The sequence below is a fragment of the Macaca mulatta genome, chromosome 20 (genome assembly GCF_049350105.2).
Source record: "Macaca mulatta isolate MMU2019108-1 chromosome 20, T2T-MMU8v2.0, whole genome shotgun sequence".
In the NCBI taxonomy this organism is placed as follows: domain Eukaryota; kingdom Metazoa; phylum Chordata; class Mammalia; order Primates; family Cercopithecidae; genus Macaca; species Macaca mulatta.
In genome coordinates, this window is record NC_133425.1 from 33,031,731 (window position 1) to 33,044,910 (window position 13,180).

At 38.5% G+C, this 13,180-nt stretch overlaps 1 pseudogene; it reads right to left on the reverse strand.

Annotated features, from left to right (window-relative positions):
• Window positions 1–2,357: 2,357 nt before the first annotated feature.
• Window positions 2,358–7,676, reverse strand: LOC144337762 (uncharacterized; annotated as a pseudogene).
• Window positions 7,677–13,180: the final 5,504 nt, after the last annotated feature.

Sequence of the window (13,180 nt, forward strand, 5' to 3'; positions counted from 1 at the left end):
CTTTCCCCTAAAGAAGCCTTTTGCTAAGACTATTCTTGTGTAATTGGCAAACTGATATTTGGAAGCCCGTGGAGGGCTATGGTGAAAAAGAAAATATCCTCAGAAAAAACTGGAAAGAAGCTTTCTGAGAAACTGCTTTGTGTTCTGTTAATTAATCTCAGAGAGTTTCAGCTTTCCCCTCAGGAGGCTGTTCACTAAGACTGTTCTTGTGGAATTTGCAAAGTGATATTTGAAAGCCCATGTGGGCTACGGGGAAAGGAAAATATCCCCAGATAAAAACTGGAAGGAAGCTTTCTGAGAAACTGCTTTGTGATGTGTGACTTCCACTCACGGAGTTACAGCTGTATTCGTGGAGCTCTTTGCTAGCCTAATTTCTGTGGATTCTGAGAACTGATTTTCAGATCCCTTTGAAGACTATACGACCAAAGGAAATATCCTCCGATATAAATGAGGAACAAAGATTTTGAGAAACTTCTTTGTGATCTGTGAATTCATCTCGCACATTTACAGCTTTCCCCTCAAGAAGTCTTTCGCTAAGACTGTTCTTGTGGAATTTGCAAAGTGATATTTGGAAACCCACGGAGGGCTGTGGAGAAAAAGAAAATATCCTCAGAAAAAACCTGGAAAGAAATTTTCTGTGAAACTGCTTTGTGTTCTGTTAATTCATCTCACAGATTTACAGCTTTCCCCTCAAGAAGCCTTTTGCTAAAACTGTTCTTGGGGAATTTCCAAAGTGATATTTGGAAGCCCATAGAGGGCTATGGTGAAAAAGAAAATATCCTCAGAAAAAAACTGGAAAGAAGCTTTCTGAGAAACTGCTCTGTGTTCTGTTAATTCAACTCACAGAGTTACAGCTTTCCTCTCAACAAGCCATTAGCTAAGACTGTTCTTGTGGAATTTGCAAAGTGATATTTGGAAGCCCATAGAGGGCTATTGTGAAAAAGAAAATATGCTCAGATAAAAACTGGAAAGAAGCTTTCTGAGAAACTGTTTTGTGATGTGCGACTTCCACTCACTGAGTTACAGCTGTATTCGTGGAGCTCTTTGCTAGCCTAATTTCTGTGGAATCTGAGAACTGATATTTCAGATCCCTTTGAGACTATAGGGCCAAATGAAATATCCTTCGATAAAAATGGTGAAGAAGCTTTTTGAGAAACCTCTTTGTGATCTGTGAATTCATCTCACACAGTTACAGCTTTCCCCTCCAGAAGTCTTTTGCTAAGACTCTTCCTGTCGAATTGCAAAGTGATATTTGGAAGCCCACGGAGGGCTGTGGAGAAAAAGAAAATATCCTCAGAATAAAACTGGAAAGAAGTTTTCTGAGAAACTGCTTTGTGTTCTGTTAATTCATATCACAGTGTTACAGCTTTCTCCTCAAGAAGCCTTTCCCTAAGAATGTTCTTTCGGAATTTCCAAAGTGATATTTGGAAGCCCATAGTGGGCTATGTTGAAAAAGAAAATATCCTCATAAAAAAACTGGAAAGAAGCTTTCTGAGAAACTGCTTTGTGATGTGTGAGTTAAACTCACTGAGATACAGTTGTATTTCCTGGAGCTGTTTGCTGGCCTTATTTCTGTGGAATCGGAGAACTGATATTTCGGATGCCTTTGAAGACTGTAGGGCAAAAGGAAATATCCTCCGAAAAAAATGAGAAAGAAGCTTTCTGAGAAATTTCTTTGTGGTCTGTGAATTCATCTCACAGTGTTACAGCTTTCCCCTCAAGTAGCCTTTCCCTAAGACTGTTCTTGTGGAATTTGAAAAGTGACATTTGGAAGCCCAAGGAGGGGTATGGTGTAAAAGGAAATATCCTCAAATAAAAACTGGAAAGAAGCTTTCTGAGAAACTGCTTTGTGTTCTGTTAATTCAGTTCACAGACTTACAGCTTTCTCTTGAACAAGGCTTTCACTAAGACTGTTCTTGTGGAATTTGCAAAGTGATATTTGGAAGCCCTTAGAGGGCAATGGTGAAAAAGAAAACATCCTAAGATAATAACTGGAAAGAAGCATTCTGAGAAACTGCTTTGTGATGTGTGACTTCCACTCAGTGAGTTACAGCTGTATTTCATTGAGCTCTTTGTTAGCCTTATTTCTGCGGAATCTGAGAACTGATATTTCGGATCCCATTGAAGACTCTATTGCCAAGGAAATATCCTCCGATAAAAATGAGGAAGAAGCTTTTTGAGAAACTTCTTTGTGATCTCTGAATTCATCTCACAGAGTTACAGCTTTCCCCTCAAGAAGCCGTTCGATAAGACTCCTCTTGTGGAAATTGAAAAGCGTTCCACTATATAGAGGTGTAACTCAGTGAGTAGAAGTCACACATCACAAAGTAGTTTCTCAGAAAGCTTCTTTGCAATTTTTATCTCAGGATATTTTCTTTTTCACCAGAGTCCTCCAAGGGCTTCCAAATATCACTTTGCAAGTTCCACAAGAACAGTCTCAGTGAAAGGCTTCTTGAGGGGAAAGCTGTAACTCTGTGAGATGAATTCTCAGATCACAAAGAAGTTTCTCAGAAAGCTACTTTCTCATTTTTTTCGGAGGATATATCCTTTGGTCCTATAGTCTTCAATGGGATCCGAAATATTAGTTCACAGATACCAAAGAAATAAGGCTAGCAAAGAGCTCCATGAAATATAGCTGTAACACACTGAGTGGAAGTCACACATCACAAAGCAGTTTCTCAAAAAGCTTCCTTTCAGTTTTTATCTGAGGATATTTTCTTTTTCACCATAGCCCTCTGTGGGCTTTCAAATATCACTCTGTAAATTCCATAATAACAGTCTGTGCGAACGGCTTCTTGAGGGGAAAGCTGTAACTCTGTGAGATGAATTCACAGATCACAAAGAAGTTTCTCAGAAAGCATCTTTCTCATTTTTATCGAAGGATATTTCCTTTGACCCTATAGTCTACAAAGGGATCCGAAATAACAGTTCTCATATTCCACAGAAATAAAGATAACAAAGAGCTCCATGAAACACTGCTGTAACTCAGTGAGTGGAAGTCACATATCACAAAGCAGTTACTCAGAAAGCTTCTTTCAGTTATTACCTGAGAATATTTTCTTTTTCACCATAGCCCTCCATGTGCTTCCAAATATCATTTTCAAAATTCCAAAAGAACAATCTTAGTGAACGGCTTCCTGAGGGGAAAGCTGTAACTCTATGAGAGGAATTAACAGAAAACAAAGAGTTTCTCAGAAAGATTCTTCCCAGTTTTTATCTGAGGATATTTTCTTTTTAACCTTAGCCCTCCATGGGCTTCCAAATATCACTTTGCAAATTCCTCAAGAACAGACATAGCGAACGGCTTCTTGAGAGAAAAGCTGTAACTCTGTCAGATGAATTCACAGAACACAAAGCAGGGTCTCAGAAACCTTCTTTCCAATTTTTATCTGAGGATAATTTCTTTTTCACCCTAGCCCTCTATGGGCTTCCAAATATCATTTTGCAAATTTCACAAGAACAGATTTAGCGAATGGTTTCTTGTGGGGAAAGCCGTAACTCTGTGAGGTGAATTAACACAACACAAAGCAGTTTCTCAGAAAGCTCTTTTCCAGTTTTTATCTGAGGATATTTTCTTTTCAACCATAGCCTTCCATGGGGTTCCAAATATCACTTTGCAAATTCCCAAAGAAGAGTCTTAGCGAAAGGCTTCTTGAGGGGAAAGCTGTAACTCTGTGAGATGAATCCACAGATCACAAAGAAGTTTCTCAGAAAGCTTCTTTCTCATTTCTATCGGAGGGTTTTTCCTTTTGCCCAATAGTCTTCAAAGGGGTCCGAATCATCTGCTGTCAGATTCCACAGAAATAAAGCTAGTAAAGAGCTCCACAAAACACAGCTGTAACTCCGTGAATGGAAGCCACACATCACGAAGCAGTTTCTCAGAAATGTTCTTCCCGTTTTTATCTGTGGATATTTTCTTTTACACCGTAGCCCTCCACGATCCTCCAAATATCACTTTACATATTTCACAAGAACAGTGTTAGCTAACGGCTTCTTGAGGGAAAATCTGTAACGCTGTTTGATGAATTAACAGAACACAAAATAGTTTCTCAGAAAGCTTCCTTCCAGTTTTTATCTGAGAATGATTTCTTTTTCACATAGCCCTCCATGGACTTCCAAATATCACTTTGCAAATTCCACAAGAACAGACATAGCGAACGGCTTCTTGAGAGAAAAGCTGTAACTCTGTGAGATGAATTCACAGATAACAAAGAAGTTTCTCAGAAAGCTTCTTTCTCATTTCTCTCAGAGTATATTTCCTTTGGCCCTATAATCTTCAAAGGGATCCTAAATATCAGTTCCCAGGTTCCACAGAAATAAGGATAGCAAAGAGCTGCACGAAATACAGCTGTATCTCCATGAGTGGAAGTCACAAATCACAAAGCAGTTTCGCAGAAAGCTTCTTTCCAGTTTTTATCTTAGGATATTTTCTTTTTCACCAGAGCCCTCTGGGGGCTTCCAAATATCACTTTTCAAATTCCACAAGAACACTCTTAGCGAAGGGCTTCTTTAGGGGAAAACTGTAACTCTGTGAGATGAATTAACAGAACAAAAATGTTTCTCAGAAATCTTCCTTCCAGTTTTTATCTGAGAATATTTTCTTTTTCACCATAGCCCTCCACAGGCTTCCAAATATCACTTTCCACATTCCACAAGAACAGTCTTAGTGCATGGCTTCTTGAGGGGAAAGCTGTAACTCTGCGAGATGAATTAACAGAAGACAACGAAGTTTCTCATCAAGCTTGTTCCTCATTTTTATCAGAGGATATTTCCTTTGGCCCTATAGTCTTCAAAGGAATCCGAAATATCAGTTCTCAGATTCCACAGAAATAAGGCTAGCAAAGAGCTCCATGAAACAGAGCTGTAACTCAGTGAGTGGAAGTCACACAGCACAAAGCAGTTTCTCAGAAAGCTTCTTTCCAGTTTTTATCTGAGGATATTTTCTTTTACACCATAGCCCTTATCACTTTGCAAATTCCACAAGAACAGTCTTAGCGTACGGCTTCTTTAGGGGAAAGCTGTAACATTGTTTGATGAATTAACAGAACACAAAATAGTTTCTCAGAAAGCTTCTTTCCAGTTGTTACCTGAGAATATTTTCTTTTTCACCATAGCCCTCCATGGGCTTCCAAATTCCACTTAGAAAATCCCATAAGAACACACTTTGTGAAAGGCTTTTTAAGGGGAAAGCTGTAACTCTCAGAAATGTATTAACAGAACACAAAGCAGTTTCTCAAAATGCTTCTTTTCAGTGTTTATCTGAGGATATTTTCTTTGCAACCATAGCCTTCCATGGGCTTCCAAATATCACTTTGCAAATTCCACAAGAACAGTCTTAGCGAACGGATTCTTGAGAGGAAAGCTGTAACTCTGCGAGATGAATTCACAGATCACAAAGAAGATTCTCAGAAAGCTTCTTTCTCATTTCTTTCAGAGGATATTTCCCTTGGAACCATAGTCTTCAAAGGGATCTGAAATATCAGTTCTTAGGTTCAACAGAAATAAGGCTAGCAAAGAGCTGACGAAGCACAGCTTTAACTTAGTGATTGAAGGTCACACATCACAAAGCATTTTTTTCAGAAAGCTTCTCTCTAGTTTTTATCTGAGGATATTTTCTTTTTCACCATAGCCCTCTATGGGCTTCAAAATATCACTTTGCAAATTCCACAAGAACAGTCTTAGTGAAAGCCTTCTTGAGAGGAAAGCTGTAACTCTGTGAGATGAATTCACAGATCACAAAGAAGTTTCTCAGAAAGCTTCTTTCTCATTTCTATCGGACGATATTTCCTTTGGCTCTGTAGTCTACAAAGGGATCCGTAATATCAGTACTCAGATTCCACAAAAATAAGGCTACTAAATAGTTCCACGAAATATAGCTGTAACTCACTGAGTGGAAGTCACATATCACAGAGCAGTTTCTCAGAAACTTCTTTCCAGTTTTTTTATGAGGATATTTTCTTTTTTAACATAGACTGCCACAGGCTTCCAAATATCATTTTGCAAAGTCTTAGGGAAAGGCTTCTTGAGGGGAAGCTGTAACTCTGTGAGATGAACTCACATGTCTCAAGTAGGTTCTCAGAAAGCTTCTTTCTCATTTTTTTCGGAATATATTTCCTTGACCCTATAGTCTTCAAAGGGATTCGAAATATCAGTTCTCAGATTCCACAGAAATAAGGCTAGAAAAGAGCTCCACGAAACACAGCTGTAACACAGTGAGTGGAAGTCACACATCCCAAAGCAGTTTCCCAGAAAGCTTCTTTCCAGTTTTTAACTGAGTATATTTTCTTTTCCACCATAGCCTTCTATGGGCTTCCAAATATCTCTTTGCAAATTCCACAAGAACAGTCTTAGCGAACGGCTTCTGGAGGGGAAAGCTGTAACTCTCTGAGATGAATTCACAGAACACAAAGCAGTTTCTCAGAAAGCTTCTGTCCACTTTTTATCTGAGGATATATTCTTTTTCACTACAGAACTCCATGGGCTTCCAAATATCACTTTGCAAATTCCACAAGAACAGTCTTAGCAAGGGCTACTTGAGGGGAAGCTGTAACTCTCTGAGAAGAATTCACAGAACAAAAAAGTTTCTCAGAAAGCTTCTTTCTCATTTCTATTGGTGGATATAACCTTTGGTCCTATAGTCTTCGAAGGTACCCGAAATATCGGTTCTCAAGTTCCACAGAAATAAGGCTAGCAAAGAGCTCTACGAAGTACAGCTGTAACTCAGTGAGTGGAAGTAAAACATCACAAAGCATTTTCTCTGAAAGTTTCTTTCCAGTTTTAATCTGAGGATATTTTCTTTTTCACCGTAGCCCACTATGGCCTTCCAAATAACAATTTGCAAATTCCACAAGAAGAGTTTTAGCGAAAAGTTTCTTGAGAGGAAAGCTGTAAACTCTGTGAGATGACTTAACAGATCACAAAGAAGTTTCTCAGAAAGCTTCTTTCTCATTTTTGTCAGAGGATATTTCCTTAGGTCCTATAGTCTACAAAGGGATCCGAAATATCCATTCTGACATTCCACAGAAATAACGCTAGGAAAGAGCTCCACGAAATACAGGTGTAACTCACTGAGTGGAAGTCACACATCACAAAGCAGTTTCTCAGAAAGTTTCTTTCCAGTTTTTATCTGAGGATATTTTCTTTTACACCATAGCCCTCTATGGGCTTCCAAATATCACTTTGCAAATTCCACAAGAACAGTCTTAGCAAACGGCTTCTTGAGGAAAAAGCTTTAACTCTGTGAAATGAACTGACAGAAAACAACGCAGTTTCTCAGAAATCTTCTTTCCAGTTTTTATCTGAGAATATTTTATTTTTCACTAGATCCCTGTGAGGGCTTCAAAGAATCACTTTACAAAATCCATAAGAACAGTCTTACTGAATGGCTTCTTGAGGGGAAAACTGTAAGTCTGTGAGATGAATTAACATAACCCAAAGCAGTATCTCAGAAAGCTTCTTTCCAGTTTTTAGCTGAGGTTATTTTCTTTTTCACCACAGCCCTCCATTGGCTTCCAAATAAAACTTTGCATATTCCAAAAGAACAGTCTTAGCGAACGGCTTCTTGAGGGAAAAGCAGTAACTCTGTGAGATGCATTAACACAACACAAAGCAGTTTCTCACAAAGCTTCTTTCCAGTTTTTATCTGAGGATATTTTTTTTTCTACGTACCACGCCATGGGCTTCCAAATATCACTTTGAAAATTCCACAAGAACAGTCTTAGGGAACGGCTTCTTGTGGGGAAAGCTGTAACTTTGTGAGATGAATTAACAGAACACAAAACAGTTTCTCAGAAAGCTTCTTTCCAGTTTTTATCTGAGGATATTTTGTTTTTCATCATAGCCCTCCTTGCACTTCAAAATATCAATTTGTAAATTCCCAAGAACAGTCTTAGCGAACGGCCTCTTGATGGGAAAGCTGTAACTCAGTGAGATGAATTGACAGAACTCAAAGCAGTATCTCAGAAATCTTCTTTCCAGTTTTTATCTGAGGATATTTTCTTTTTCACTAGAGCCCTCTAAGAGTTTCAAAATATCACTTTGCAAGTTCCATATAAAGAGTCTTAGTGAATGGCTTCTTGAGATTAAACCTGTAACCCAGTGAGATGAATACACATATCACAAAGAAGTTTCTCAAAAAGCTTCTTTCTCATTTTTATCGGAGGAGATTTCCTTTGGCCCTATAGTCTTCAATGGGATCTGAAATATCAGTTCTCATATTTTACAGAAATAAGGCTAGCAAAGAGCTCTACGAAATACAGCTGTGACTCACTGAGTGGAAGTCACACATAACACAGCAATTTGTCAGAGAGCTTCTTTCAAGTTATTATCTGAAAATATTTTCTTTTTCACCATAGCCCTATATGGGCTTCCAAATATCACTTTGTAACTTCCACAGGAACAGTCTTAGCGAATGGCTTCTTGAGGGGAAAGCTGTAACTCTGTCAGATGTATTAACAGAACACAAAGCAGTTCCTCAGAAAGCTTCTTTCCAGTTTTTATCTGAGGATTATTTTCTTTTTCACCATAGCTCTCCATGGGCTTCCAAATATCTCTTTGAAAATTACACAAGAACAGTCTTAGCCAAAGACTTATGAGGGAAAAGCTGTAACTCTGTGAGATGAATTCACAGATCAAAAAGAAGTTTCTCAGAAAGCTTCTTTCTATTTCCTATCGGAGGATATTTCCTTAGGCCCTATAGTCTTCAAGGGGATCCAAAATAACAGTTCTCAGATTCCACAGAAAAAAGGCTAGCCAATAGCTCCACGAAGTACAGCTGTAACTCAGTTAGTGGAAGTCACACATCACAAAGTAGTTTCTCAGAAAGCTTCTGTCCAGTTTTAATCTAAGGATATTTTCTTTTTCACCATAACCCTCTTTGGGCTTCCAAATATCACTTTGCAAATTCCACCAGAACAGTCTTAGGGAACGGATTCTTGAGGGGAAAGATGTAACTCTGTGACATGAATTAACAGAACACAAAGCAGTTTCTCAGAAAGTTCTTTCCAGTTTTTATCTGCGGGTAGATTGTTTTTCACCATAGCCCACCATGGGCTTCCAAATATCACTTTACAAATTCCACAAGAACAGTCTTAGAGAATTGTTTCTTGAGGGGAATGCTGTAACTCTGTGAGATGAATTCACAGATCACAAAGAAGTTTATCAGAAAGCTCCATTCTCATTTTTATCGGAGAATATTTCCTTTGTCCCTACAGTCTCCCAAGGGTTCCGAAATTTCAGTTCTCAGATTCCGCAGAAATACGTATAACAAAGTGCTCCATGAACTACAGACGTAACTCAATGAATGGAAGTCACATATTAAAAAGCAGTTCCTCAGAAAGCTTCTTTCCAGTTTTTCTGATGATATTTTCTTTTTCACCATAGCCCTCTATGGGTTTCCAAATATCATTTTACAAATTCCACAAGAACAGTCTTAGCGAACGGCTTCTTGAGGGGAAAAATGTAACACTGTGAGATGAATTAACAGATCACAAAGAAGTTTCTCATAAAGCTTCTTTCTCATTTTTATCGGAGGATATTTCCTTTGGCCCTATAGTCTTCAAAGGGATCCGAAGTATCACTTCTCATACTACACAGAAATAAGGCTAGCAAAGAGCTCCACGAAATGCAGCTGTAACTCAGTGAGTTTAAGTCACACATCACAAAGCAGTTTCTCCGAAATCTTCTTCCAGTTTTAATCTGAGGATATTATCTTTTTCACCAAAGCCCTCCATGGGCTTCCAAATATCACTTTGCAAATTCCACAAGAACAGTCTTAGCGAAAGGCTTCTTGAGGGGAAAGCTGTAACACTGTGAGATGAATTCACAGATCACAAAGAAGCCACTCAGAAGGCTTCTTTCTCATTTCTATCGGAGAATTTTTCCTTTGGCCCTATAGTCTTCAAAGGGATCTGAAATATCAGTTCTCAGATTCCACAGAAATATGGCTAGCAAAGATCTCCACTAAATACAGCTGTAAGTCACTGAGTGGAAGTCACACATTAGAAAACAGTGTCTCCTAAGGCCTCTTTCCACTTAAATACCTTTGGATATTTTGTTTTCCCCATAGCCCTCTATATGCTTCCAAATATCACATTGCACATTACACAAGAACGGTCTTAGCGAATGGTTTCTTGAGTGGAAAGCTGTAACTCTGTGAGGTGAATTAACAGAACACAAAGCAGTTTCTCAGAAAGCTTCTTTGCAATTTTTATCTGAGGATATTTTCTTTTTCGCCACAGCCCTCCATGGGCTTCCAAATATCACTTTGCAAATTCCACAAGAAAAGTATTAGTGAAAGGTTTCTTGAGTGGAAATATGTAACTCTGTGATATGAATTCACAGATTACAAAGAAGTTTCTCAGAAAGCTTCTTTCTCATTTCTATCAGAGGATATTTCCTTTGGGTGTATAGTCTTCAAAGGGATCCGAAATATCAGTTCTCAGATACCACAGAAATAAGGTTAGCAAAGAGCTCCATGAAATACCGCTGTAACTCAGTGAGTGGAAGTCACACATCAAAAGCAGTTTCTCAGAAACCTTCTTTCCTCTTTTAATCTGAAGATATTTCCTTTTTCACCTTAGTCCTCTTTTGGCTTCAAAATATCACCTTGCAAATTCGACAAAAACAGTCTTAGTGAACGTCTTCTTGAAGGGAAAGCTGTAATTCTGTGAGATGAATTAACAGTACACAAAGCAGTTTCTCAGAAAGCTCCTTTCCACTTTTTATCTGAGGATATCTTCTTTTTCACCATAGCCCTTCATGGGCTTCCAAATATCACTTTGCCAATTCCACAAGAACTGTCTTAGTGAAAGGCTTCTTGAGGGGAAAGCTGTAACTCTCTGAGATGAATTTACAGATCACAAAGAAGTTTCTCAGAAAGCTTCAATCTCATTTTTTTCGGAGGATGTTTCCTTTGGCCCTATAGTCTTCAAAGGGATCCGAAATATCAGTGCTCAGATTCCACAGAAATAAGGCTACCAAACAGCTCCACGAAATACAAGTGTAACTCAGTGAGGGGAAGTGAAACATCACGAAACAATTTCTCAGAAATCTTCTTTCCACTTTTTATCTGAGGAGATTTTGTTTTTCACCTTAGCCCTCTATTGGCTTCCAAATGTCACTTTGCAAATTCCACAAGAACAGTCTTAGCGAAAGGCTTCTTGAGGGGAAAGCTGTAACTCTGTGGGTTGAATTTACAGATCACAAAGAAGATTCTCAGAAAGCTTGTTTCTCGTTTTTTTCGGAGGATGTTTCCTTTGGCCCTATAGTCTTCAAAGGGATCCAAAATATCAGTTGTCAGATTCCACAGAAATAAGGCTAGCAAAGAGCTCCGCGAAACACAGCTGTAACTCAGGGAGTGGAAGTCACACATCACAAAGCAGTATCGCAGAAAGGTTCTTTCTAGTTTTTATTTGAGGATATTTTCTTTTTCACAGTAGCCCTCCATGGACTTCCAAATCTCACTTTGCAAATTCCACAAGGAGAGACTGACCAAAAGAGTTCTTGAGGGGAAAGCTGTAACTCTGTGAGATGAATTCAGAGAACACAAAGCAGTTTCTCAGAAAAGCTTCTTTCCAGTTTTTATCTGAGGATATTTTCTTTTTCACAATAGCCCTTTATGGGCTTCCAAATATCACTTTGCAAAATCCACAAGAACAGTCTTAGCGAACGGCTTCTTTGGGGAAGGCTGTAACTCTGTGAGATGAATTCACAGAACACAAAGTTGTTTCTCAAAAATCTTCATTCCAGTTTTTATTTGAGAATAGTTTCTTTTTCCCCATAGCCCTCCATGGACTTCCAAATATCACTTTGCAAATTCCAAAAGAAGAGTCTTAGAGAAAGGCTTCTTGAGGGGAAAGCGGTAACTCTGTGAGAAGCATTCACAGATCACAAAGAAGTTTCTCAGAAAGCTTCTTTTTCATTTTTATCAGAGGATATTCCCATTGGCCCCATAGTGTTCAAAGGTATCTGAAATATCATTTCTCAGATTCCACAGAAATAAGGCTAGAAAACAGCTCCTCGAAATACAGCTGTAACTCAGTGAGAGGAAGTCACACTTCCAAAGCAGTTTCTCAGAAAGCTTCTTTTCAGTTTTTATCTGACGATATTTTCCTTTTCACCATAGCCCTCTATGGGCTTCCAAATATAACTTTGCAAATTCCACAAGAAAACACGAACCGAACGCCTTCTTGAGGGGAAAGCTGTAACTCTGTGAGGTGAATTAACAGAACACAAAGCAGTTTTTCAGAAAGCTTCCTTCCAGTTTTTATCTGAGGATATTTGCTTTTTCATCATTGCCCTCTATGAGCTTCCAAATATCACTTTGCAAATTCCACAAGAACAGTGTTAGCAAAAGGCTTCTTGAGGGGAAAGCTGTAACTCTGTGAGATGAATACACAGATCACAAAGAAGTTTCTCAGAAAGCTTCTTTCTAGTTTTTATCTGAGGATATTTCCTTTTTCACCATAGCCCTCTATGGGATTCCAAGTATCACATTCCAAATTCCACAGGAAAGACTAACCGAACGATTTCTTGAGGGGAAAGCTGTAACTCCGTGAGATGAATTAACAGAACACAAAGCAGTTTCTCAGAAAGCTTCTTTCCAGTTTTTATCTGAGGATATTTCCTTTTTCACCAGAAACCTGTTTGGGCTTCGAAATAACACTTTGTAAATTCCAAAAGAACAGTCTTAGCGAAAGGCTTCTAGAGGGCAAAGCTTTAACTCTGTGAGATGAATTAACAGAACACAAAGCAGTTTCTCAGAAAGCTTCTTTCCAGTTTTTATCTGAGGATATTTTCTTTTTCACCAAAGCCCTCCATAAGCTTCCAAATATCACTTCCCAAATTCCACAAGAACAGTATTAGCGAGCGTCTTCTTGAGGGGAAAGCTGTAACTCTGTGAGATGAATTCACAGATCACAAAGAACTTTCTCAGAAAGCTTCTTTCTCATTTTTATCGGAGGATATTTCCTTTGGCAATATATTCTTCAATGGGAATCCGAAATATCAGTTCTCAGATTCCACAGAAATAAGGCTAACAAAGAGCTCCATGAAATACAGCTGTAACTCATTGAGTGGAATTCACATATCACAAATCAGTTTCTCAGAGACCTTCTTTCCAGTTTTTATCTGAGGATATTTTCTTTTTCACCTTAGACCTTTATGGATTTCCAAATATTAC